Source organism: Peromyscus leucopus, chromosome 15 (assembly GCF_004664715.2).
Source record: "Peromyscus leucopus breed LL Stock chromosome 15, UCI_PerLeu_2.1, whole genome shotgun sequence".
Lineage (NCBI taxonomy): Eukaryota > Metazoa > Chordata > Mammalia > Rodentia > Cricetidae > Peromyscus > Peromyscus leucopus.
This window is the reverse complement of record NC_051076.1, coordinates 55,809,566-55,836,285: the sequence shown is the minus strand read 5'-3', so window position 1 is coordinate 55,836,285 and position 26,720 is coordinate 55,809,566. Positions and strand designations below refer to the sequence as shown.

Here is a 26,720-nt window from a genome sequence, read left to right as displayed (position 1 = left end):
ACAGCTGGAAGAGTGGAGGAGAGGAGAGCTCTCGAGTCAGAGTTTCCCCTCCTCCTCCTCCTCTTCCTCCTCTTCCTCCTCCTCCTCTTCACTACAGAATTTTCTGATGCCCTCCTCCCCGCTCCCAGCACATGCTACTTCCCTTTTCCCCTTGGGTCCCACTCATTCGTAGTAGTATGGACACAGTTCTGAGCAATTATTGCTGCCTAGCAGATAACCCAAAACATGTTAGCGCAGAACAACACATCACTCAGTGGGCCGGGTGGGCTCTTGCTCGAGTTTTCTAATGTCCGTGTTATCGTCTGAAGGTCCCCCCTGGATACACAGACAGAGAGTCCCCATGTGACTAGCGGGGGATGCTAGTTGTCATCTAGGATCTGGATCTGTCATCTGGCTCCTTGAGCCAGAGCAAGTCTCTTGATTCTGAGAGGCAGTGTCTCAAGAGAGCGTTCTGGGCTATAGTGGAGCTCAGTGGTAGAGCACTTGCCTAGCATGTGAGGCCCTGGTTCCATCCCTACCACTATAAAATGTACATGAAAACACACACACACACACACACACACACACACACACACACACACACACACACAGAGAGAGAGAGAGAGAGAGAGAGAGAGAGAGAGAGAGAGAGAGAGAGAGAGAGCGCAAAACATATCCCAAGATGCCGAAGTGGAAACTTCAAGGCCTGCTATGGCCTTTTAACTCAGCCACACTGCATCTTATCTCTTGTATTCTGTCAAACTGACCAACCCGATGCAAAGACTGAGGGAGTCATGGGCTCCACCTCCAAGGTGAGGAGCATCAGAGACCTTGCAGCCATCTTTGACCCTCCCCCATACTGGCCGTCTGAGAAGGCACGATGGACTAGGAGCTTATGAATTCTCCCTGAGTCCACCTATGAGAGGCCCCGCCCCTTCAATTCCCATTCTCTCCTCCTGACCTCCCCTGCCGCAGAATCCTGCCCTTGCTCAGAAGTCAGATGAGAGTCACGTGGGCTCTCTGGGCTCTTTCTTGGCTGCCCACAGGAGCTGGCCTCTGCTCTGTATCCCTCCTCTTCATTTCTAGAGTCCAGGGCTGTGTCTTTGTCCCCTCGTCTCCCATGGCTCCTGCCACATGCCGCCAGCATTCAGTTACTCCTGGGCTGTGTCTGCTGAGTTATAAACTGAAGGCAAGGACACTCTGTGTTCCCTGTACCCCACCCTAGAGCCTAGTAAAGTGCTCGGTATATAAATACAGGCGTCCATAAATCCCATTTCCTTGCCCCCTTTTCAAACATTTGGTGTCCCACTGTGGGTTGAAAGAAGGAGCACATTGTCTTGGTGAGGAGGGTGTTAGGAAGACAGTAGACTCCGACTGAACTTGCCATGTGCCCCTTCTGGCACTCACTGGAGCGTTACATTATTATCCTTCTTTGTTTGGTTGGTTGATTGGTTTTTCGAGACACGGTGTCTCTGTGTAGTTTTGGTGCCTGTCCTGGATCTCGCTCTGTAGCCCAGGCTGGCCTCGAATTCACAGAGACCCACCTGGCTCTGCCTCCCGAGTCCTGGGATTAAAGGCGTGCGCTGCCACCACCGCCCGGCTTACATTATTATCTTAACTGTTACCACAATTTGGGACATAGATGACAGTATCCATGCTGTACAGATGATGAAGCTGAGAAAGAAATTACATCACCTGTGCAAGGTGACATGGTTGGGTCACATGATGAGAAAGTCACGGGATCATGATTCAAAACTAGTGTCCGGGACCACAGAGCATGAGCACTCTCCTGTACTTTTAGCCTCCAGGAACCTCGGGTTCCCCATCCCTATAGAATAGGGTGCTTTGGATGGAAGGGAGTCTGGCATCTAGCTGGTGCTTCCTGCACATTTCCCACCTGCCACCGTGTCTTGTTCTTAATCACCTGACGATGTTCTGCGCATCTGGCAGTCTCGTAGCTAGTCACAAGGCTGGGGGACTTGCCCTCAGCATCCTTGGTGTGAGAGTTGTTCACCAACCCATATGTCTACATACTCCTCCATGGAGCCCCGATGTAGGGTTGCAGGGTCCTGTCCTTGTGTTCCTCCAGAGACGCCTTTCTTCCCCGTACCCACAGAGCAGACAGACAGCTCTCTGGTCCCCCAGCCCTGTCCCCTGGAGCGGCCGAGCTGGGGAACTCCACCCTCTCGTGTTAATTGCTTTTGTTTGTTCTTTTAAAAATTAATTCCAGCAAGAGCTCATTAATTCTCCTCCTTTCCTCATCTTTATGCATGCCCACCCTGCCTCTCAGTTCTATTCCTGTCCTTCTGTCTCTCTGTGTGTGCTAAAGCGCGCAGGGGCTCCATTCCAAGCAGTTGTGCCGTGTGAGGTCTCCCCGGCTGAACCCGGACACAGGCCGTCACGGCGACAGCAGCTGTTTCCTTGGTGTGGCTGGCGAGACATAAAAGTTGCGTCTTCTGTTTCCTGGTGCCCTTCCATCTTATTCTGGCTCTGGCAACACGTTCTCAGGCTAGAGACAGGTTTAGGGGGCCGGTAGTCTAGTCTGGTTTTCCATCCTTTCCCAAGCTCAGTTCACCTCCAGCTGTCCGGCCTGGCCGCTGATGCATGGCGTTGAGGAACCAGAAGGCAGAGGGAGTTGGAGATTTTTCTTAATTCTTCTTATTCATCTCTCTAGAGGTATAAACTAAACAGTCTGGGCATCTAGAAAGAGGCACAAGAGCCTCAACATCCCCCACTCCTTGCCTTCAGGCCCTGGTTTTGCACAGTGTCCATCCTCAGACCCAGCTCTCCATCACCCTGCTCCAGCCCTAGCAGGAGTCTTATCTCAGGCAGTCGTATTTTTGCGATTCTGTTCTGGCTCCTGGCCTGAGTGTCTAGAGTTTGACAAATCTTCATGAGTGTAAAGCATTCCTGTTCCCACGGGAGCCCATGGGAGGCTGAGGTGGGGGGACAAACCAGCCTAGTTAGTCTGTGTGGTTCTGGATGTTTCCTTGCAAAGGCATCCTGTACCTGCAGGAGTTGGGGCACTGGAGAGGCTGGGCCCAGGCAGATGCTTGAAGAAGCGACATGGGTAAGGGAGCTCTGTGATGTCAGATTCTTCAGAGCTATTCCCAACACCGGACAGGTGGGGCTGGCAATCCAAGTCTTAGGGTAAAGTGGGACGGGGGAGACAGGGTGAAAGGGCATAGGATGTCCTAAGATATCAGACAGGCATTGGGGGCAGGGCCCCTTGGAAGGACGCTCTTGACTTCAGAGAAGATCGTAACATGGAGACTTCTGCTGTGGAACATCTGAGAGATGATCCCGGCCAATACCGGAAGAAGACTGCCAGAGCAGAGTCTGAAGGCATGAAAAGAAGGTCTTGGTGTGCCCTGTCCCGCCTTCTGTGCTCTGCCACCCGCCCTTGATGCCTGGCTCTGCTCAGCGAGCCCGTTGGTCCCCTGGGGCTCAGAGCACACTGTCTTAGACTAGAACAAGCTGTGTGCTGTGTGTGCGTTATCTGTTTCCTACCGCCCCACCCACCGGCCGTGAGTGTGGAACGCTACGGTCACAGACTACAGGGCTGCTTTCCTGCAGACGAAGAGGGGTCCCCAGGGGAAGGGGCTCCCTGGCCCTGGTTTGTCAGCAGCAGCAGCAGAGCTGAGGAGAGTCGGCAGGGGGATGGGTCTTGTGTGCCTGTGGTGTTTGTGTGTGAGAGTGTGGGCGTGTGTGTGTGTGTGTGTGTGTGTGTGTGCCACAGAACGTGTGGAGGTCAGAGGGCAGCTTTGGGGGTTTTCTCCTTCCACTGTGAGATCTAGGGATTACACCTGTTATCTCTCCAGTTCCTCTCTGTCTCTTTTTATCCTGAAGTCATTTTATCTCTGCTTATCAAAATTGATGCCATCTCCTTGACACGGCCAGCCATGGAGATGAGGGCTTGTGATGTTGTCCAAAATGGTGTTTACCTTTACCTAGCTGCTCTGGAGGGCCGGATATCCACTGCGCCTTAACAACACTCCGAGAGATGGAATCCCTGGCGACTCTCCTGCTGAGTACCGCCTCCCTCCCTTTCTCCCTTCCAGAGGGGCTGCTCCGAAGCCTGTGTCTGCCAGGGAGGGAGGGAGGGATTGACCAAGGCCCAGCGTGGGTGTCTGGGGGGAGCGGCTGCCTGCAGTGCCGGAGAGAAGTCAAGCTGACTCCCTCTGTTCCCCTCCGCCTTCCCAGTGTCCATCCTTCCTGGTTCTCTGGCCTCCTCTGGCAAAGACGGGAACAATTGAGTGGAAAAATGCCTCTGAGCGTTTCCCGTACAGCTGATCTGCCAAGCCTATGGGAAGTGTGGCTGGGGAGAGCGGTGTGTGTGTGTGTGTGTGTGTGTGTGTGTCAGTTTCAGCTACACACAGGAGGAGGCTCTCTGGTGATGTTGCTTGCACAGTGTGGTGACGCTAACAATGTACGCTACCTTTCACGGTTGCTGGAAGAGTGGACTTAATTGTTTTCATAACAAAGAAATAAGACTCTGAGGTGATGCGGATGCTAATTAGCTTATTCTAAAATAGCCTATTGTTCTCCATAAACATATACAATTAGTATTTTATACAGTCAGTTAAAAAAAGGGACAGATAAGATGGCTTAGTGGGGACAGGGGCTTGCTGCTAAGACTGACGATCTGAATTTGATCCCCCGGACCCACAGGGGGGGGGGGGCAGGGGGGAGACTGACTCCTGAAAGTTGTCCTCTGACCTCCACACTCACACCACCCCATAATATAAAAATTCAATTAGTGGGCCCAGACCCTGCCACTCTGATGAATTAGGAAGCTCTAGTTAATTTTACGGGCTATTTGAAGAGTGGCTTGGAGGATCAGAGGCTTCCGTTTGTGTAGAGGATTGAGATTGGACTGTACTGACCACACGGGGGATCGGGCGTGGACTTCTGCCTCCACCTCCTGTCCTCCCTTACTCTCCTCAGCATGGAGGGTCTTCTCTGTGTTGTGTGTCTAACTCTCTCTCTCTTCTCTCTTTTTTTTCTCTTCTCTCTCTCTTTTAAAGACGTATTGTTATTAGTTTTATTTGTGTATGTGTGTAGGGGTGGTATGTGCATGTGAGGGCTGCTTCCCCGTGGAAGCCAGAAGAGGGCATCGGATTCCCTGGAGTTTACGGGTGGTTGGGAGCTACCTGCCCTGGGAGCTGTGACCCAAACTCTGGCTGGTCCTCTGGAAGGTCAGTGAGTACTGGTCACCCCCGAGTCATCTCCACAGCCCCTGTCTAGTTCTCGTACCCAGAAACACAGTCGGTTCAGGAAAACTCCCCTAGCCATCTGTCTGAAGTGGTGTGACCACTCCATACAGCATGTCCGCTCCATCCCAGCCCATCTGGAACACAGGCAGGTTCTAGAAGGTTCTACGCCTTGCCACGCTCAAAACTGAAGTACGTTTTGTGGTCAAGGCGAGGGGAGAAATGGCCCACTGCTGGCTCTCTTTGGAACTGACCACGTCAGAGGGGCCTTATATTCTTGTTGCTGTTCATTTTGAACCTTGTCTTATTTTATAGCCCAGGCTGGCCCGGAACTCAGACCATCCTGCCTCCACCCCCTGAGCACTGGGATTACAGGTGTGCACTGTCACCTGGCTAGGAATGACTGGTGACCAGGAGCAAAATGGTCGGACAGTTGTTTGTAAGGGGGTCTATTGCCAGCGCAACCCTGGGTCGAGGCCCTCAAATGTACTTGATGCAGACGTGGAGCCTTATGTCTACAGCGCCTGAGGGAGTAGCCTGAGGGCAGGCACAGAGGCTGCTCCTAGGAAGCAGGCCTAGGCCTCCCAACACACCACAGCCATCCCTTGCAGGCTGAAGCCTGGTTTCTGGGAAATGTGGCAGCCAGGCTGGAGCGGGAGAGATTTCAGTTCTCACCAGGCTTCTCCTCTCCCTTAGGCATGTATAACAGGATGATTTCCCAGCGCTTTTAGGTCCCAGTTGTTCATAGCAACCAAGAAATGAGCATCATCTAGGGCCTCCTCCTTTGGCTTATATGAAGCTACAATGGAAAACAGTCAGTGTGTCTAAAAAGCTATGCAGATGTTCAGAGAATATTATTATTGTTGCTATTTTGAGCTTCGTGTATCCCAGGCCTTGAACTTGTTAAGAGGATGAGGGTGACCTTGAACTTCTGATCCTCTGCCTCCACCTCCCAAGCGCTGAGAGTACAGGCATGAGCCACTACACCTAGTTTGTGGGGTGCTGAGGTTGAGTTCAGGGTTTCACAATGCCGGGCCAGCGCTTTACCAACTGAGCTACATCCCCAGCCTCAGAGATTGTTATTGATTACGGTTGTTGTTCTAGTGAGGGGTAAAGAATGGTTGAAGACCTAGATTGGAGCTCTAGTTCTGAGGAGACATGCTTTCTTCCGGGGGGATGAAGAAAGGGCTATTGGGTGTGATCTGCCTGCTTCTCCATGATGCCCGCTTTGGACCAAGTCCTGGATGGTCAGATAAACGTCTGCCGACCCCCGAGTACAAATCATTGTATTTGGACCACCCTCCCATGCTCTCTATTCCTCCCTTCCTGTTTTCCCTCACACGGCTCATTTCCCTCCCCATAGAGTTGGGGGGCTTTGCCCAGAGTGTGGAGCTTAGAGCCTGGATGCCCTCTGGCTTGGTCTGCGTTTGCCTGATCCTCATTCAGTGGAACACTGCCAAGCCTGACAGAAACCTGCGCCCTCCTTGCTGTGTGGGCAGGGCCGCTTGTTTATGATAACGATACCCTGCGTTTATGGAGCGTCTTTGCTGTTGAGGGCTTTCTCTCTGAGCATGCTCCCATCCTTCTGAGGGTGCAGACTGAAGGAAAAGTCACAGTGACCTTGGGTCACTCTGAGGCGTTCAGCGGTTTGCTCGAAGTCATGCAGTCAGGAAGTGTCGGAGGCAGGGTTATCGGTACTGCAGCTGGGATGAGTAGCGGGGTCCCTTGACTTGCTGGCTGCTTCCTCAGTGTCTAAGAGTTAGGTCTGTGCCTGCTTGCCCTGGCTTTGAGGGAGCTTGATTCACAGGGGACCTTGGGAACCTGTGGTCCCTCAAGATCAGTGAGAGCAAGGAGGTGCGAGGTGGACTTGGCCTAGAGGCGATTCTGTGGTGGCCATCTCGTGACTGCCCAGCATGGCCATGAATATGGAACAAGCACCTTGGTTGAAAACTGTGGTCTGTCCCCTACAGCAGTGTGTCCCAAGAGGCGGGCTCTGGGCCAGCTTCTTTGATTGGCTGTTGGGGTCTGGGGTGGAGCATCTCCTGGCATGCTGCACCTTAGGAGCAGGTGGAGGAGGGCACTTGTGGCTCTCCCCAGAGCGGGCTGCTCCGTGAGAAGTGGACTATTGGCAGCATGAGGTGGTTCTCACACGCCCTTCCTGGCCGGCCGGTAAGGGCTGTGAATTCAGGCCTGGGACTGTGGGGGACCGGGGCGGGAGACTGGCTGACCCGGCTGCTGGCTGGATTTACATATTCCAGCAGCATCCCTCTACTCTCCACTCACTCCCCATGGTTGATTCATCCCTCCATCCCTTTCTCTTGTGCTTTCCTCTCTGTTTTAGTCAATTATTTGCTCAGCAAACTTGAACTCAGGGAATGTGCCAAACATGGCACACTTTCTCCTGTTTCCTCCCTTCTTCCAAAGGACCCTGGCCGCCCCCCATGCCCTGCTTTCCTTCCGATTTCTGTCTGCTTCCCTTCCTCAGTCCCTAGCTTCAGAACGCTGTCCTCTCCTTTCCTTCGAGATCGGTGTGGCACCAGGAAGTGCTGAGGTGGGAGCAGCCGACAGTGTGTGGGGTGTTTGTCCAAGGTGGGGTTGGCATGGCCTGGCTGTCTGGCAGAGCAGGGCAGGACTGGAGCACAGGTTCATGTGTGGCCTGGTCCTTCCCACACCTACCCACGTCCCACGTCTGTCCCCTCCGTGGAGGCAGAGGCAGCAAAGCCAACCCAGCTGCTGCAGGAGCTGCGCTTCTCTCAGGCCTCAGGTACAGACAGCGGAGCTCCGCCTGGGGCTGGCGATGCTCTGGGGCAGGGGCAGCAGGACCTGCCTTCTGAAGAGGGCATGATTCCGCCAGGGGCTGCCGCATTCTCTTAGGCAGTCCTGGCAGGACCTTTGTGAAAGGTGCAGTGGAGCTGTAGAAAACGAGGGCACAGCAGCGGTGGTTCTGCTGGGAGGGGAAGAACACTCTGGTTTCTTGCCTCCCGTGTGCACGTGGCGACAGAGCAGGTGCCCCGGGCCAGAGCCAGGGACCTGGTCCGCTTTGAGGAGTTTATTACCTCATGGCCACAAGCTCACAGTGATCTGACCTGTCCTTTATTTTACTCATTTGGCTTTTTGAGATAGGTTCTCTTGTAGCCCAGAGTGGCCTGCAACTCACTATGTGGCAAAGAATGACCTTGAACTCATGATTTTTCCTACCTTCACTTCCTAAGTGCTAGTATTACAGGCATGTATCACTATGCCTAATACTTTTTTTTTTTTTTTTGGTATGTTTTTATTCAAGACAAGGTATCACTAAGTTGCCCAGGCTGGTCTTGAACTTTTTATTTATTAATTGTGTGTTCACGTGTGCACACAGAGGACAGTTTGGGAGTCAGTTCTCTCCTTGCAGCATGTGGATTCTGGGGACTGAACTCAGGTGCCTTTATCTGCTGAGTCTCTTACCACTCACCCCTTGAACTCTGTAGCCCAGGCGTCTGTGAACTTACCATCCTCCTGTCTCAGCCTCCTGAGTTACTGGGATTACAGGCCTGTGCCACCAGATCTAGCTTCTGACTTATGTATTTAGACACATTTATTTATTTATTTGAGACAGAGTCTGTCAAGGAACCAGGTGCTCATCAATGTGGCTGGACAGCCAATGAGCTTCAGGGATCTGTCTGTCTCTGGCCCCTCCCCTGGCTCCTCCCACTGACAGTTTTTTGAAGAGGTTCCAGGGACCCAAACTCAGGTCCTCAGGCTTCAATGGCAGGCACTTTACTGAATGAGTCAACTCTTCAGCCTGGTGATTTATATTACTTTTAAAATTTTTTAATTAAAACTTTAAGCACGTGTAAGACCAGAGTGAATAATGTAATAACCCTCATAGGCCCAAGTTTCAAACATTTGGAAGTGGTCTCGTGGCCAATCTTGCTTTAGGTTCATTCCCAGTCCTTTCTGCCCTCAGATTATTTTGAAGAGAAACCTAGACAGCCCATCATTTCATCTCTAGCGGTACCGACTCTTAGAAAAACACCAAAATATCATCACCACACCCAAACAATACTAACAAGTCTTCTAGCACTTGCACTCTCTCATATTTAAAAACGATTTTCCTTTTAATTTGGATCCGAATAAGGTCCGTACACTGTGACGGGCTGTTACGGCTAAGGTCTGTACACTGTGACGGGCTGTTACGGCTCTCACGTTGTCCTATCTGCAGCTGTCTTTTCTTTCTCTCCTGGGATGTGTGGCTGAAGAAACAGGGTTACCTGTTGCACAGCACGTTTCCCGTCCTGGGTTTGGGGATGGAATCCTCAGCACATGTGTGACACATTCTGCTGTGTTACCTGCAAAGGCAGCTAGAGGTAGAGCTTGATCAAGACTGAAGAGTCCATCAGTTGCTTTCCTTGGGGTGTGGGGCAAGACCCTGCCCCGAGTGCACGCTATCAGGACACGCTGTGTGTGCTTGTTTCTTTGGGATGTCAGAAGCCTTGATGATCTCTGCCTGTACCCATTAATTCATTACAGACTAATTGCCCATTAATTATTCCCTCTAATTAGATGTTGCTTCTTTGATTTCACAGTAAGTGATCGCTTGCTTTGGAAAGAGGCCTCTTTCTCCAGGAGGTGTTGTGGAGCTTGAGACCAGAAGGGACCAGGATGGCTCATTCCCACCCATTCTGGCCTCTGTGGGTTGGGAAGGCAGGGCCCCTGCAAGAGCTAGGTTGGAAGTCTAGACCAGTTCTCTGCATTGCTCTACGGACAAATCTCAAGCCGTGGTACTGGCGGAGGGAGTCAAAACCCAAGGCATTCTCAACAGCTCTTTTAGTTAGTTCTAAATATAGTTCGGCTATATTCAATTAAATTAGTGATTAATCACGAAGTTCCCCTGACCGTCCCTAGCGATTTCTGCTGCTTGTGACCTAATCTATAGTTTATAAAGCATGTGTGCATAACACACACACACACACACACACACACACACACACACACACACACACACAGAGAGAGAGAGAGAGAGAGAGAGAGAGAGAGAGAGAGAGAGAGAGAGAGAGAGAAGAAATAGCTCAGTCTAGAGACTAGGAGCTAAGCTCCAAGGTCAGCTTGCTTAGGGATGGCTTGTGTGTGGCTTTACCGTTCTCTGATTACTTGGCTTTGAGCAAAAAGGCTCTAAATTCTGTCTGCTTTAGTTTTCCTATAGGCTTTGTAAGGTTTATTATGAATATTTTTTTGAGATGGAATCTCACTGTGTATCCTGGCTGGCCTGACATTCTCTGTGTAGACAAGGCTGACCGTGAATTCACAGAAACCCCCTGATCTCTGCCTCCTGAGTCCTGGGATTAAAAGCACGCACCACCACACCCAGCTAGTTTATGAATATTAAATGAAGAACCCAGCACAGTGCGCAGGACACAGGGAGGCACTCAGTATGTGTTCCCTATTGTTATGTTAATTATCTCTTGGCATTCCAGTATCTAACTTGGGACAGAACGGTGGCAGACAGCTAACAGTTGTGTGTTATGGAGACAAGAGTCGATCATCTTTGTTTTGGTGTCCATCACCAAGGAGGTCCATGCCGCCTTCAGGAGCCCTTTCTTTCTTTCTTTTTTTTTTTTTCTTTCTTTCTTTCTTTCTTTCTTTCTTTCTTTCTTTCTTTCTTTTTTTTTTTTCACCCTGGCCATGCTCATGAGAGTTTTGAGGACCATGAAGTTATATCTAGAGAAGTCAGGGCCCTTCCTCTGGGAATCACAGTGAGTGGAGGATGTGTCTGCCCTGGGGCAGGGGACCTGGCTGTCCCACAGTTGCTCTGTCCTTCTCTGAGGGCTGGGGAGAAGCAGGGAAGGAGTGGGGAGGACTCAGGGCGTGGCTTCGACCTGCCCCTGGTACTTTTCCCTCTTGGAGGCCGGGGCTGTGTCTTACCCACTGGGAGGTCCCCCGAGGTTTGGGCCTGGAGAGTTGGGTGAGTGAGCCTCCTCCCCGGGAGACTGAGGTCCCTGAGGCCTGTCTCAGCTGCTCACCCATCTGCCCCTGCAGATCGGATGGAAATCTGTGTTAAGATGAAACACAACCTGCTGGGCAGAAAAGGGAGCGGACCAACCAGAGGCTCTCAGTACTCTCCTGGATTTACATGGGCCAGAGGCTCCAGCCAGAAAGGCATCGGAGCTCAGGTTGGACTCTTACCCCAGCTCCTCCTCTTTGGCTAGCCCTGTGCCTTTTCACATGCTGGCCACTGGAGTTGTACACTGGAGGGCCTCTCGAGGGAGACAGAGAAACAGGGAGAAGGGTAGCGCCATGTGAGAAAGAGAGGAGTCTGAGCAGTTGGAGCCCGGGAGGAGAGGGAATGAGGGAGCCTGGACACTGCTGCCTTGGGCGGCCCAGGAGGAAGACTATACACTCTGAGCGCTGCATTTCTGTCTCCCTGGGCTCCGGCCCGGAACATCCTGGAGCTACCTCTGCTGAGAGCTTGGCCACGTGACTCACGGACGGGAATGGAGAGCGGTGAGCTTTCTGTCCCGGGCACGGGAGGCCAGAGGGAAACCAGAGGGAAATAGGAACAGAAGGAGCTGTTTGACCTCATCTTCATGCTGCAGGCTGCTCCCAGAGCTGGCTTCCACCTGGAGGGGTCTCTGCCTGAGCACAGCGCTCATCCAGGGTGTGAGCCAGGGGCAGGTCTGGACTCATCTGTACTGTAAGGGAAGAAGGGAGCCAGATGGGAGTGACGAGGGTGAGTGGGTTCAATGAGGTCAGACTGGACTTGTGCCCAAGTCCCAGTGCCCAGCTGAGCGCAGAGAAAGCTCTCTTGGAGTGAAAATGGTAGCGAAGGCATGAATGGACCCTCAGGCACCTGGCAGCAAAAGCGCTCGGCTAGAAATGTTTAAATAGAGCAGCAGTTCTCAACCTGTGGGTCACAGCCCCTTTGGAGCTGCCTATCAGATATCATTTCCATTATGGTTCATAACCATAGCACAGTGACAGTTATGAAGTGGCGACGAAATGATTTTATGGCTGGGGGTCAGCACACCGCGAGGAACTGTAATAAAGGGCCGCAGCATTAGGAAGCATCGGACGAGAGGCCGAGGCAGAGCCTGTGGGCACTGGTACTGCTTTGGGTTGTTCCTGTCTCTGTCACCACATTACTGAGGTGCTTACTGGGTGGTGTAGGGGGGACAGTGGAATAGCCGTGCTAGAATCAGGAGAGTAAGCAGGGAGGTAATCAGTCTCGTGGGTTTGTCCCTGCCTCTCCCATGGGTTCCTAGTGCTTCTCATGTTGTGGGCGCTGACAAGGTTTGGCCCATGAAGATGTGCCTCAGTAGGCAAAGGGGAATTTTACCCACTCGAACTTTTTAGGCCATGTTCCTCCTCCCTGGCCCTAGAACAGGATGGACCTGCTTTAGGGACTCGGAGCTGGGTATCCACTGATGCCCTTTGGTCTGCCCAAGTTCAAGGACACAGCCAGAGCTGGGCTGCATTTCAGCTGGCAGAAGGAGGCACGGAACTGGAGCCGCTGAGGGACTGGCCACGAGTGCTTGGCCTGCCTCAAAAGCAGCGCAGAGGAAAGTGGGGTGGACCCAAGCCAGGGCCAGCCCAGCTGCTTGACTGGACTCCCGGGAGCTGGACAGAGTGAGGAGCTGTGCCCATTGTGGGCACAGGGTCTTCATGTTCATGGCGGCCTAGCCGTACTTGGCATTGACAGCCTGGCATGGCTGTTGCTGTGTTTTCTTGTGCCCCCTCTTCCAGTACCTGATTAGTGAGATCCTTGCGGGACGGAGTAGCCACCCGGATGCCCAGCTGAGAGTCTACTACAGAGTTGGCACACAGACTACTCTTAACAATTACCAAAAAGAAACGTTCTAGACATTCTAAAAGAACCTGCAGCAGTTTCTAAAGGTCCTCTAGGTAAGAACAAACTCCTCTCCAGTCAGGTGGGACTTTGCTAAAGTGTTTTATGTGCCCAGGACTCCAAAGACAGGCAGCTGGCCTTGCCCCCCCCCCCCCCAGCTCTGGGGACGGAGTTCTAGATGCCTCTGAGCAAGAAGAGTTCATGGAGTGCCCACCATGATAATGTCTTTATCAAACCAAAGATATTATCACATGTGAGTCATTTAATGGGGTGGCCAAGTCATCCTGGTTTGTTCAGGACTTTCCTGAAAGAAGTCCTGCGTGGCGGGAACTCCCTTTAATCCCAGGAAAACGGAGACAGTTCGTCACCTGTCCAGGGACTCTCCCTCAGCCAGCTCTCAGCTCAATTTGCATTTCTGGTTGTGCTGACTGAAGGGAAATGTGTCTTTTCGCCACTTATTTTCCGTCTTCCATGTGCCGATCCCAGGAATCTGGAGTCACAGATGGACAGGGATGTCACCTACCGTGACGCAGGCCTTTCATGTCTCACAGGAGCACCAAGACATCTGTGTCTGAAAGCCTTTGGGTTAGCCGAGGCCTAGCGTGGAGCAGGCTCCTGCCTGTCAGTGGCTGAGCATGCCCATCAAACCTATGTCAGAGTCTCTTCTCTTCTGAATGATGCCAAGTGCCACCTTCTTTTTCCAGATGGCACGGTCCCTAATGGTCACCCTCAGATCATGTTAAAACACTCAGAATCGACTTCCCGGTTCAGCACCTCTAGACACAAAGTCCTCTGCTTTGTGTTTTTTCTTCACTCCAAATCTTTATTTTTTTAACCCCTCTGATTCTTTTTTTTTTTTTTTTTTTAAGATTTACTTATGTATTATGTATACAGTGTTTTGCCTGCATGTATGCCCACAGGCCAGAAGAGGGCACCTGAACATATTATAGATGGTTATGAATCACTACCATGCGGTTGTTAGGAATTGAACTCATGACCTCTGGAAGAGCAGCCAGTGCTCTTAACCACTGAGCCATCTCTCCAGCCCCCTCTCGGAGATTCTTTTGTTGTTGTTTGTAGTGCTGGGGATGGAACCTGGGGGCCTTGACCACTGAGCCATAGTCCAGTTTGTTTGGTTCCTTTCTTCGTCTGACTAGTGATTCTGTTTTCTTGTCTTGGTGTCTGCTTCTTCTCTGATGGAGCCAAAGAGTGGCCAGGGCTCAAGTTTCCTGTTGTCCAGCCCTGCCCTTCCCCTCTCATCCCATAAAGGGGTTATTCACACAGGCTTCTTGATTTACCCTATTTATAAATCTTTGCAGCATGTCTCTGTCCCAAGTGGCAAACACTAGCCTACCCTCCTTAATCCTATCTACCACTCCAGCCTTTGCAATACTAAAAATATCCTTCCATCTACGCCTTTCAAGTCCTGACTCTTCTTAGGCCAACTTCACCGTCACACCAGTGAGACGTGCCCTGTGAGGGACAGGGCCTCAGGTAGACAGTGGCTCAGGCCTCTAGAGGGTGGCCTTGAAGGAGACTCCTGGGGTCCAAGCACAGCTGGATTATATTGCACTATTACAGGTTAGGAGGAGGGGATGGGGGGCCCCACAGAACCTTGGGGTCAGGGCTGGAGTGTGTGCCAGGCTTCGCTTAGTTCTCAGTCACTACGCTCGTGATTTGAGCCTAGATGTGTCTTGGGGGCATGCCTTACACTTGGCTGCTGCGGCCAGAGCCAGCCTTGAAGCCTCTCTGCCCATTGCCACCCACACCTTACTGTGGCTGGAAGAAGGATTTTAACTTCATTTTGTCTATTTCCTCCCTCCTCATAGAAGGCAGGTAGCCATATGACCGCCTACTAGACCATCAAGACAGAATAAGTTGCCCTTGGGACGACACCCCAAACAAATAGGTACTCAGGTAGCATCTACCCTTCGCCATTTGTCTTCCCACAAGTTTTTCTTTTTCTTTTTCTTTTCTTTTTTTTTTTTTGGTTTTTCGAGACAGGGTTTCTCTGCATAGCTTTGCGCCTTTCCTGGAGCTCACATGGTAGCCCAGGCTGGCCTCGAACTCACAGAGATCCGCCTGCCTCTGCCTCCCGAGTGCTGGGATTAAAGGCGTGCGCCACCACCGCCCGGCTCCACAAGTTTTTCATGCATGTGGCAAATCCATTCTTCACCTCCTCTGTGCAGGGAATGGAGGGATGATCATGGTGAAGACCTGTTACAGCACAGTCTTTACCTCAGCGTGGTCTCTGCCTCTGTTCACCTGGCTAGGGCAGCAGGTGAGAGGTGGGTCTACATGGTCCCATCCATCTCTCTAAGGTCCTCATCTTCATGGCATGGGGCACAGGAGATTGGCTGTGGGAGCCATGTGGCCTGAGCTTTATGGATGACCTGGCTGGTAAGCAGAAGGCACTTGGGTGGGCCATTTGTCTTTCTGGGCCTTGGCATTCCCATCTTTCCAGGGGCCTGACACCTTCTGCCTGCCCTGCATTGTAGGGGTGCCGTGCAGTCAAAACGAGACTAGCAATGCAAAAGTTCTGTGTAAGTCAGGTGCTTGGGGAGCAGAGAGGGACAGTCCTTGGGAACGTGCAGTCTAGACACAGAGCCGAGCCTCTCCCAGGAAAGCGTCTGAAGATCATTGCTTTGAGCACAGGTTTCCCAAGGGCCAAGTGTCTGGTGCTTAGCATTGCTGGCACATAGCAGTTGCCCACTAAATACCTGGGACATGGACATTGGCTTCTGGTCAGCGTTTCTCAAATGGATGTGTCATATGATGGTGAGGAGATTAAGTTCCAAGGAAATAAAGCATGGCAAGGTCAGATTTGGACACCGCCTATCAGGGAGGGCTTCCTGAAAGAGGCGGCTTATATTTAGGGTGGAAGAATATGCATCCTTCAGGACACTCTACAGGATGGATGGGCACATGTTAAAATCCTAAGGCTGGAGGGTCGTTCCTGTGCGTTGGAGCAGGAGTGGCCGAAAGGAAGGAATGAAGGTGTAAAGACAAGTGTTAGGTGGGCAACAACTACAGTTGGGTTCTGAGGGATGAAAATGCCTGCCGGGGCGGGGGGATACAGAGGAGGATGTTCGAGGAGCGCAGCTGTGGCTGGTGGAGGAGCCCCCAAGATGCCACAGTCCGCTTCTCCCATCCCTGATGGCTCTTAGTAGTGTTCTCGGTGACATCACTTGCTGAGCGCCAGCCTGCGCCACACACTGACGGCACGTGACTTAATGAAGGCCGGGGCAGCACTCTGGTGTGCCATCCCTTGGCCTCCCGAGGTAGGGTGGAGCCGGCCTGGCACTGGACAGGAAGGGGAAGAGAATTCCCAGAAGACGAATGGCCCTGGAGCCTGAGGTTAATAGATTTTCATTTCCTCGTTTTAAGCAAGAAGCCTGGGCGCACACAGGTGCTTGCAGTCGAGTTAAATAAGGCTAAGGGTAGCGGATAATCAGACGGACATGAAGTCCTATGCAAGCTCTGCTGCTTGCTGTGTGACTTTGAGCAATTTTCCTAACCTCTCTGGCATCACATTTTTTTTTTTTTAAATTTATTTAACTTTATTTTATGAGCATTGGTGTGAGGGTGTCAGATCTTCTGGAATTGGAGTTACCGATCATTGTGGCTGCCATGTGGGTCCTGGGAATTGAACCCTGGTCCTCTGGAAGAGCAGCCAGTGCTCTTAACCGCTGAGCCAGCTCTTCAGCCCCATGACATCACATTTTTAAATCTATAAAGTCAAAGCAATGTAAGATTTTTGCCGAAGATCTAAGTAATGAGGACAAGGCCCACATACACTTGATAAGGAGCCAGGGCCCGGGTGCCTGTGTTTTTAGTTTATTCTCAGTCTTCAGCCTCAGGGCAGCTCCAGCCTCCTGACTGACATGTCCACACTGTCCCCAGCACAAGGGACAGACTCCAAGCCTTCCTTATTCTCCTTGTATCAAGACACGACAAGTGAAAGATGTCGCTGAGGTCCTTGTCATCTGATGTTTTCAGCCTAGCGGAGGATTAGGGAAATAGGTGAGCTCTAAGGAGCCTCCTGCAGATGAGGGGGAGAACTCAGCTTCCACCCACACCTTCCGTGTGGAGGGTGTGCGGGAGTGTGGCAGGGTTCAGGCTGGCTCTGAGGACAGCTGTGCAGCTCAGGTGGAAACAATGGCAGGCACTATGGACAAGAGGTGCCAGGCGGCCTGGGAGCCTTGGATCTGCAGGGGCCTGGCAAGGAGGTGGAATGCTGGCAGCCGGGGGGGGGGCTTGAATGCCCACCCAGGGACTGGATGTCATCCTTTAAAGACTGTTAAGTAGGCAGGAGGCACAACCGGCTCCTTGCTCCCTCCCCTCTCCCAGCTCCAGCCTGTGGTGGCCATGTGCAGTCAGTTGAAGATCAGAGTGGCTTCGTAGCCGGCCTGAGCACACACAGGATCTGCTGTGGGGTCGGCATGGGAGCTCAGGACCTTTGGCGTCATCTCAAGACCTGTCCTGTCGGCATCGCTTATCTGACTGCTCCGGCTGTCCTTGTGGGCAGCTGCAGCCTCTGGCTATCAAGAACAGCTTTGTTCATCTAAAGGGCCAGGAATGATGGAGTCTGGCTCTCCCCCCCCCCCCCCCCCCAGTTCTCTGGCACACAGAAGGAGTCACAGGATCCTCTGGAATAGGTTCCATCTTCAGGTGCTTGGTGCCTGGCACGGGCCAGGCATGGTGGAGGACTTGTTTTTCAAAAGACCAGGTAGGATGCAGGGGTAGAGGCTGCATTCTGAAGCTTTGGAAGACACTGATAGGCCCTTCTGCTCCTCCCACACCCTCCCACACCGCACACCCAGGGCGGCCCCATGGGCCTTACCACAGTAGACCTCACTGGTGTGTGTGGAGCAGAGAGTCAGTTTGCACTGAGGGTCATGTGGGGAGACGTGAGATTCCAGAAGGGGCGGGGGTGGTGCAGAGCCTCCCAGGGGTTCAATAGTGCGGCTGTCGGTGTCCCCGTGGCCAAGCTATCAAGTAAGGATTTCTAGTTGCTTCTTGTAAACAGAGCAGTCTTAGAGTCTGTCCTCCAGCGCCTTTTCTGCAGGAGCCTCCTCTGGCTCCGTGGCAGCCCAGCCGGTGGGTGATTCTGGTGGGTTGTATGGCAGAGCGAGGCTCTTCCCATGAGAAGCAGCCCCCAAAGTTCACCCCGAACCGTGGGAGTAGGAGGTGAGGTACAGAGTGCCACTGTACTGAGTGCCACTCAGAAAAGTCCTGCGCAAGCATGACAAAACATCAGAAGAGGGGCTGGAGAGATGGCTCAGTGGTTAAGGGCACTGACTGCTCTTCCAAAGGACCCGGGTTCAATTCCCAGCACCCACATGGCAGCTCATACAGTCTGTGACTCCAAGATCTGGCACCCTCACATAGACAGACACACAGGCAGGCAAAGCACCAATGCAAATAAAATAAATGAATTAAAAAAAAAATCAGAAGAGAAAGGAACCACGCCCTTCCTCTCTGGGTGGGGAATGGTGGATTTGTAAGGGGACAAAACAGGAACCCTTCCACTTAAATCTCATAGTTGGTGTCAGTAAGGAAGTCCCTTCACTTGACTTCGGTTTCTCCATGTTTAGGAATAAAAATGTGTGAGGCCAGCCACAGAGTAAGATGCAATGATTTCTGGGTTTACCCCACGGAGCAGGTGTCAGCTGCGGTCCTCTGGGAGGAGGCGAATGAATGGTCCATAAAGTGAGCAGGATGGATGCCTGCTTCTCCTTCTGTTCCCAGAGCTGCCCTCTGGGATAGGGGACATGTTGCTGCTTCTGCTCTCTCTCCCCTCCTTCCCGACCCATCTACATGCTGCTTGGTCTGTTGGGGGTGGGGATGAACTCGGCCTCATGCTGGGGGGACTTGGCATAGATCTTGTCAAGGTGGGGAGACAGTGAGGGTGGCCTGAGAGAGTCTGGTCTCCCAGGGGCGGCTGGGAGGTGACTTAGTTTTCCATCTGCTGGGAGCCTCCCCTCTTCTTTGAGTCGAGCTCACTGTCAGAGTGGCCCTGCAAGTCCTGGGCCTCGTGCGTGCGTGTACATGGGAGAAGACAGTGGTGGCACCATCTTTTTTTTTTTTTTTTTTTTTTTTTTTTTTTTTTTTTTTTTTTTTTTTTCAAGACAGTTTCTCTGTGCAGCTTTGCGCCTTTCTGGGATCACTTGTAGCCAGCTGGCTCGAATTACAAGATCGCTGCTCTGCCTCCGAGTGCTGGATAAAGCGTGCGCCACCACCGCCCGGCGGTGGCACCCATCTTTAATCCCAGCACTTGGGAGGAGGAAGCAGGAAGATCAGGAGTTCAAGGCCACCCTGGGCTACAGAGATTAAACCAGTCTAAAAGAGAAACAGACCCTGGTGGGGGTGCACGCCTTTAATCCCAGCACTAGAGACAGGAATATAAGGCGGGTGGAGACAGGATCTCAGGCCCATTCAGTCTGAGACAGGATTGCCCATTCAGCCTGAGATTTCATTAAAGGTAAGAACTCTCTGGTGGCTCGCTGCTCTGCTTCTGTGATCTTTCGGCTTTCACCCTAATATCTGACTCCGGATTTTTATTGATTAAGATTAATTAGATTCTCACTACATCTGACACCCAACGTGGGGTGCGAACCCATGACCCCGAGATTAAGAGCCTCATGCCCTACCGGCTGAGATAGCCTGGGGAATGGGAGGTGTCTGAAGAGCAGACTCACCTGGCAGAGGAGGTCCAGGTGTCAGCCAGGTCAGGCTTTCACTCCTGGGTGGGCGGTTTCTGCGCAGACTCTCAGGAGAGGCCTGGCTGTTGCTGTGGATGCCACCTTCCTCCTTGTCCCGAGGAGAGCTGAGGTCTGGGTTGGCCACTGCTTGGGAAGCTTCTGGAGTGACTCTGTCTTGTCCTTGGCGCCACAGGCTTTGTGCTTAGATTTATTTATTTATTTATTTATTTATTTATTTATTTATTTATTTATTTATTTATTTATTGGAAACAGAGGGAGATTTAAGGGAGAGAAGTGTAGAGATGTCCGTGACTTTGGACAAGGCTGGAAAGAGTCTCTGACTGAGGTCTGTGGTTGGTGCTTTGGCTTCTGCTGGCAGCTGGTTTCCGCTGTCGATGATGGATGGGACTGTTTAGGAGAGAGATGGAGTCACAAGATCATGTTCTCTCTCTCTCTCTCTTCTTCTCTCTCTCTCTCTCTCCCCTCACCATTCCGCACCTCTGTGCTTTAGCCCCAGATCAATAGAGCAATTAACCCCCCCCCCCCCGGAGGACAGCTGTGTGTCAGGCCAAAGGGAAAAAACAGCATGCCTTCCTCTGTCCCTCTGCCTTGTAGCGACGACGTTTTAGCCCATGCTGACTTTTCCAAGGTTAAGTGTTTGTCTGTTGTGTGGTGATGAAGACTTAACCTAGCCACTCGTACATGCAGGGCAAAAACATTCCACCACTGAGCCGTGTCCCAGACCTTGGTCTTCTGAGGCAGGGTCTTACTGTGTAGCTCAGGCTAGCTTAGAACTCTCCATTCTCCCGCATCAGCCTAAGTGGTGGGATCACAGGTGTATTCCATCACAGCTTGATGGGGGAATGAGTTAAAGTTAGTAAGGCTGATGTCTGTCTTAGCTTCCCCGGTGTCTGGGAATGGGTTTAAATTCTGGAAGGTCAGATCGGTGTTGGCACACTAAAGAAGATGGAAAGCAGAGGGCACTGTGGCTTTCCAGACGACTTCCCCATCTTTCTGGAACAAGCTAGCTAAGCTGTCATCCCTAGACTAGGGAGGAGGGACAGCTCAAACCCGGGGCTCAGTCCGCTCTGAGAAAACCCCGCTCCAGACATCCTGTGCTGACACTGGGGACAGGTTGAGCATCTCCTGTGTCCGTATTCTGAGTGTCCCACAGCTCATGTTTCCACAGCTCTCTCCCTAGTCCAGTGTGGGTTTCTCGTGGGTTCAGGAATGCTCCAATACCCACCCACCCTTTCCATCCTGTGTCAAGAAGGCCAACCGGGGCCTCTCCCCACCATTCTCCTCTGTCCGTGGTTTTCGAAATTTGGGGACTATCTCAGAGCTCTAGCTGGTCCTGAGGGAGCAGATTCTTCCTGTGGGGAGGGAGTGCCCAGACAGCATAGGTCTACTGATGCATGGGATGACGTCACTGAGCAGAAGCTGCTTTGTGTGAGTCGTATACACCGTGGGACCCACAGTGGCCTCCCAGATTCCCTTGCAGCTCTGCTGTGTGCGGAATGGAGGCAGTTCTGACTGTGGAGCGTCTTCAGCAGTGTGTGCAGTCTTCACGTCTATGGCCATCAGTATCACCTCCATCCTGCAACATTCTTAGGACTTTTCACTGTCCTCCCGAGTGCACCTGTCCCCAGGCTGTGCTCTCTCTCCCCCGAGCACCTGGGTCTACTCCTCTAGGTGTCACTGCTGCTTTTGATGAAAGGATGGCTTCCTTCATTTATTTCGTCTGCATCCGTCTAGGATGGAGGCGCCTCACTGTGGTGGCTCAGGACGAGTCGGAGTCCGTGGAATGAATGGCTGAGGTGTGGCTATCGTTCCGGCATGGTGGGGACTTCTGGTCGGCTAGAGAGAATGCCTGGAGGAAGTGGCATCTGAGCTCAGCCAGAATCAGTGTCCACTGTCGTTGTCCCCTAGGAGAGATGAAGCCAGTCTGTATCTGGGATGGAGTCAGGGGCTAGTTTCTGGAGAAGTTTTTCTGGTTACAAGATAATCAGTGTGGCTGGAATCTGCCGCCCTTAAAGAACAGCTTTCTCTAAGTGGCTGAGGAATGGGCCATCCAACAGAATCTTTGCAGACGGTGGTGTAGAAACATCGAGGCCCTTTGAGGAAACATTAAGATTTCAAGTCAGCTGCTTAAACCCTCACACACAGAGCCTTTGAAAGAAGAGGGAGCTGGGGGTGGTGATGCACGCCCATTATCCCTGCACTCTGGTGGCAGAGGCAGGTAGATATTGGTGGTATACACCTGTTAACCCAGCACTGGGGAGTTTAGTCTTGCTAACCTAAGACCGGCCTTACCCTCAAAGTGACAGCCAATCGGGCCAGACTTGGTGGCATGTGCCCTTCACTGGGGAGGCAGAGGAAGGCGGATCTCTGAGTTCCTAGGTCTACATAGGGAGTTCCAAGACAGCCAGTGCTATAGAGTGAGACCCTGTCTCTAAATAAATAAATACTAAAAATAAAAACCAACTAACTACCCTACCAAATAAACACATGATGAATGGCGACCAAGCGGGCCTGAGATTTCAAACCAAGGAGATTAGTATTGACATGGCAGGTGGGGGGAAAGGGGGAACGTTTGAGAATTTCTGAGCCAGACAGTTGCATATGATATTAGGAATTAACCTCCAACCTCCTGGAGGAAATTTCTTTAGCTGTAAAGCACAATGGTGGGGTAATCAGCTCTCTCCTGTGGCCCATTTCAAATACTTCATGTTATCTACCTGCTGCCTGTAAAATCCAGTTTGTCCTATAATCAGAAGTGGTTGGACAGGGCCCAGTGATTAGAAATAGAAGTCACTCTCCCCTCCCTCCCTCCCTCCCTCCCTCCCTCCCTCCCTCCCTCCCCTTCCCTTCTCTTCCTTCTTCTTCTGGTCTTTCAAGACAGGGTGTCTCTGTGTAGCCCAGGCTGAACCCTGTAGCGGTGTTAAAAGTGTGAGACACCACAGCCCCGCTACCTTCTCCTTTCTGCAAGAGAGAAATACATATGAAGGGACTAGAGTGCATGCCGGGTTCTGAGCTGAGCTCGCAAAGCTTGGGGGTGCGTGAGGGTGAGGAGGGTGTGTGCTAGGGGTAACTGGAGCCCCAAAGAATTAGAAACCCTGGATTTGTCCCCTAAGGCGCTGCTTGTCCCTTGTCCCCAGCTCTGGCCTATGTACTGTCCGTTTGGTGCCCCTATCCCCACCCCAGACATCAGCATGGGCATCTCTGCCTCCTTGGCCCCACTGGAAGGCAGGCTTAGGTGGGTAAAAGCCTCTGCATGAAGAGATAAGACTCAAGGAAGAAGGTGAGATGTGGCTCAGGGAGATCACAGAGCACAAGGTTAATGAGGTTGGACGTGTCTCGCTCCATGCGTGGGGTCCGTGTTGCTGCAGGGCAGTGGCAGGGATCTGTTCCTTCCAGTTGGCTGCTTAGGCTCGGGGCAGTGGTAATCCGGTAGAGTCTAGTTTTTCCAGTGACCTCCTGCATTGTTGCTCATGACCTATTTCCCTTCCTTATGATGTGGACAAGAGTTAGATGGAATTTGGGAGACTCAGTCTCTAAAAAAAGAAGCTTCTCTTTATGGGGACCCTCCTCTTCCCAGGCTCCCAGAGCAAGTGGAACATTCCATTTAAAGAGAGAGATAGGGTCAGGCGGTGGTGGCGCACCCTTTAATCCCAGCACTCAGGAGGCAGAGGCAGGCGGATCTCTGTGAGTTCGAGGCCAGCCTGGTCTACAGAGCAAGATCCAGGACAGGCTCCAAAGCTACACAGAGAAACCCTGTCTTAAAAAAACAAGGGATGGGGGTGGACAAGATGAGCCAAGTGCTGCTCCTCCAATAGGTCTCAGTAAGAGGGGATAGCTACCATCTTGTGTCCTTGAGGATACCCCACTTCCTGCATCCTCACCCCAACATACCTGAGTGGCCAGACAGGGCTCTAGAACCTCTAATCTGGAGAGACCAGGCAAGGGAACATCTTCTCAGAAGGCTGTCCCTCTGGGCCCCTTCACTTACCCACCCAGTAGGGCTACCCGAGCCACATTTCTAGGAGCCTGATTAATATGTGATCTGCAGGAATCGCTCCCTGTGGGAGTGTGAAGCCAGTGCCAGCAGATAGGAAGGGGCAGCTCAGGAGACTTCTCTGCAGGCAGACAAACAACAGGGCCTTTCCAGGAAGCTGTGGGGAGAGAGCCCTCTGTGAGAGGCTCCAGGGTGGCTGTCTGCAGGCAGCTTGAATGGGTTTCTGCATTTGCTGTTGATTCCTTAATTAGACACCCACATGGTTTTCCCCACCCCCGCCCCCGCCCTGTAATGACCACGGCTTCCAGAAGATCACAGACAACAGTAAAAGGAATAATATTCAGCTTTATTCAGTTAAACGTGTGTGTGTGTGTGTGTGTGTGTGTGTGTGTGTGTGTGTGTGTGTGTGTTGAATGTCTATGTGCAGGTGTGTATACAGGTGTGATCACTTGTGTGAGTGCATGTGGGGGCAGAGGTCATTGTCCTGAGTATTGATTCTTCACTCACTTCTCTACATTACCATCATCGTTGAGACAGGACTTTTCGGTCAAGTTGGGACTTGTTATTTGGGGTATGCTGGCTGGCCAGCAAAGCCCCGAGACCTCACTGTTCCCACCACACCAGCACTGAGGCTCCAATGCCCAGGTTTTTTTTTATGTGGGTGCAGGTCATCTGAACTCAGATCCCCACGCTCATGCAGCAAGTGCTTTACCCTCTGAGCCATTTCCCAACCCTAGGACAAACACTTAAAACATTTTATCGATATTTTTTAAATGGTGTGTGTGTGTGTGTGAGTGTGTGTGTGTGTGTGTGTGTGTGTGTGTGTGTGTGTGTGTCACACACACTCACATGTGTGGAAGGCAGAAAATAACTTTTAAGAGTCAGTTCTTTCCTTGCACCATGGGGTCTGGGGAGAGTACTCAGCCCAGCAGACTTGGCTGCAAATGCTTTTCCTCACCAGCCATCAAAATGGTCCTCAACACACACTTCTGAGCAAAGATGTTCTCAGTTTCCGAGACACAATGTTTCTGTCTTAAGAATCCTTTGAATGTTTTAGAAAGAACACTTGAAAACTCTTATTCTACTTGGCTGTTTTCGTTATCTTTTGGTTACGTATTCAGAAATCTCGCTGCTTAGTTCCTGAACTAGAAGTAATGTGTAGAAGAAAAAAAAAAGCCCTGTGGCCATGCCTTCCCAAAGCAGGGAGCTCGCTCTCCTGTACCCCACACCTGGGGCGGGCGAACTATCCTCCCTCTGCTTTTTCTGCCTTGTGATTCTGGGGTCACTCAAATCCCCCCATTTCTGAGGAGTGGGAGTTCTTACTTGCAAAGCACCAGAGGGTAGAATTAGAGGAAATTTCTTGTGGCATCCCCATCTAAAGCATAGCCCTAATTTATTGGATCCAGTTTCAACTCTGACACCTATCTTTTCAATTCTGAATCTTTCTTCTCCATAAATGTTTGTTTGATTTTGTTGTTGTTGTTGTGTGATAATCCTTTTCAAAGGTGTTGGCTTTTGTGTGGTCCTGTCTGGCCATGTGTCTCAGAACAAGTTTTTATCCTACATGGATCTTTTCATTAGACGTATGTATTTATTTTGTGTATGTGTGTGCATGCATGCACATGCCCCATGGTGCATGTGTGGGGGTCAGAGGATAATGTTTGGGAGCTAGTTCTCTTCGTCCACCATGTAGATTCCAGGGATCAAACTCAGATCACTGAGCTTTGGGGCTGACTTTTCCCACTGAGCCGTCTCACTGGCCCCTTCTAAGCGGGTCTTTGCCCTGTGTCCCTGTCTCCAGCAGGATGGGAGATGGAGTCTGAGCAACTTTGCATTCCTACTACGTGCACATCTAGGAGCCCAGAGGGAGCACGAGGAACTGCCAAAGAGTTCCATTCCTTCAGATGCTTCAGGTCCTTCCCCCGAATCTCAGACAGCCTAGGCTGGCTTCGAACTCACTACATAGCTGAGATGACCTCTCGTTTCTGATCTACTTGCTACTATCTTGTGTGTGTGCTGGCCTTACCAGTGTGTGTGTGTGTGTGTGTGTGTGTGTGTGTGTGTGTGTGTGTGTGTGCTGGCCTTACCAGTGTGTGCCATCACACCCAGTTTGTGCAGTACCAGGGACTGAACCCAGGGCTTTGTGTGTGCTAAGCAAGCACTCTGCTTACTGAGCTACATCCCCCAACCTTTTCAAAGTCTCTCTTTTGTCAATGATCTTCACACAGGAGGAAAGCTTGCGGAGGGAAGCTGCTCGTGGCCATACACACGTGTAATCCCAGCTATGGGAAGTGCAGATAGGGGGAGCCCTTTGGGGCTTCCTGTCTGACCAACCAGCCTAGCTTAATAGGTGAGTTCCAGGCCAACGAGAAAAAACAAACAAACAAAAACACCACAAACAAACAAACACAAAAACAACCAAGTCCATGTAGGCTGTATGAGAATGGCTGAATGAGTGTGGAATGGTATAACCAGCGCCGAGAGTTCAGGGCCTTGTGCTTGATCACAGTTGGGGTGAAAGACTAGACAGGGACTAAGTCAAGGTTGAGCTGGCAGTTGGGAGGGCGTTTGGCTACAAAGATGTTGTTGACCTGGAGGGAAAACAGAGGAGACCCCACTGATGACTGGTTCCAGAGCTCAGAGGGCTCAGAAAAGTATTTCATGGCACACGCCTTTAATCTTCATGCTTTGGGAGGTAGAGGCAGGTGGATTTCTGTGAATCTGAGATGAGCTTGGTCTGCATAACAAGTTCTAGGTACCTAATACTATGTAGACCTTGTCTCAAAAAAAAAAAAAAAAAAAAAAAAAAATTAGCCCATACACACCTTCCCCCTGCCTAGCTCAGATCTGTCCCAGCTCCCTTCTTAGAGGTGGTCGCCATCACCTGTGCCTACTGGGCCCTTCCTAAGATGCACTAAGTTGGGGAGCAGGTGAGCCAAGTATGATTGTGGGCCAAATGCAGCCTACTACCTGATCTTGTATCCGCT

The 26,720-nt window shown here is 51.6% G+C and overlaps 1 protein-coding gene across 19 annotated transcripts in view; it reads left to right on the top strand.

Moving 5' to 3' along the window:
* Positions 1–26,720, top strand: part of Plekha6 (pleckstrin homology domain containing A6) — a 141,113-nt gene that overhangs the window by 34,801 nt on the left and 79,592 nt on the right. The window contains exon 1 of one of the 19 annotated variants that reach the window (XM_037211416.1): positions 7,278–7,361. The exons of 17 other annotated variants lie outside the window; for them this stretch is intronic. The gene's annotated coding sequence lies outside the window, so the exon portion shown is untranslated. Of the gene's footprint in view, positions 1–7,277; positions 7,362–11,585; positions 11,673–26,720 lie in introns of those variants that run through there. One more of the 19 variants, XM_028876578.2, reaches the window with a different exon arrangement.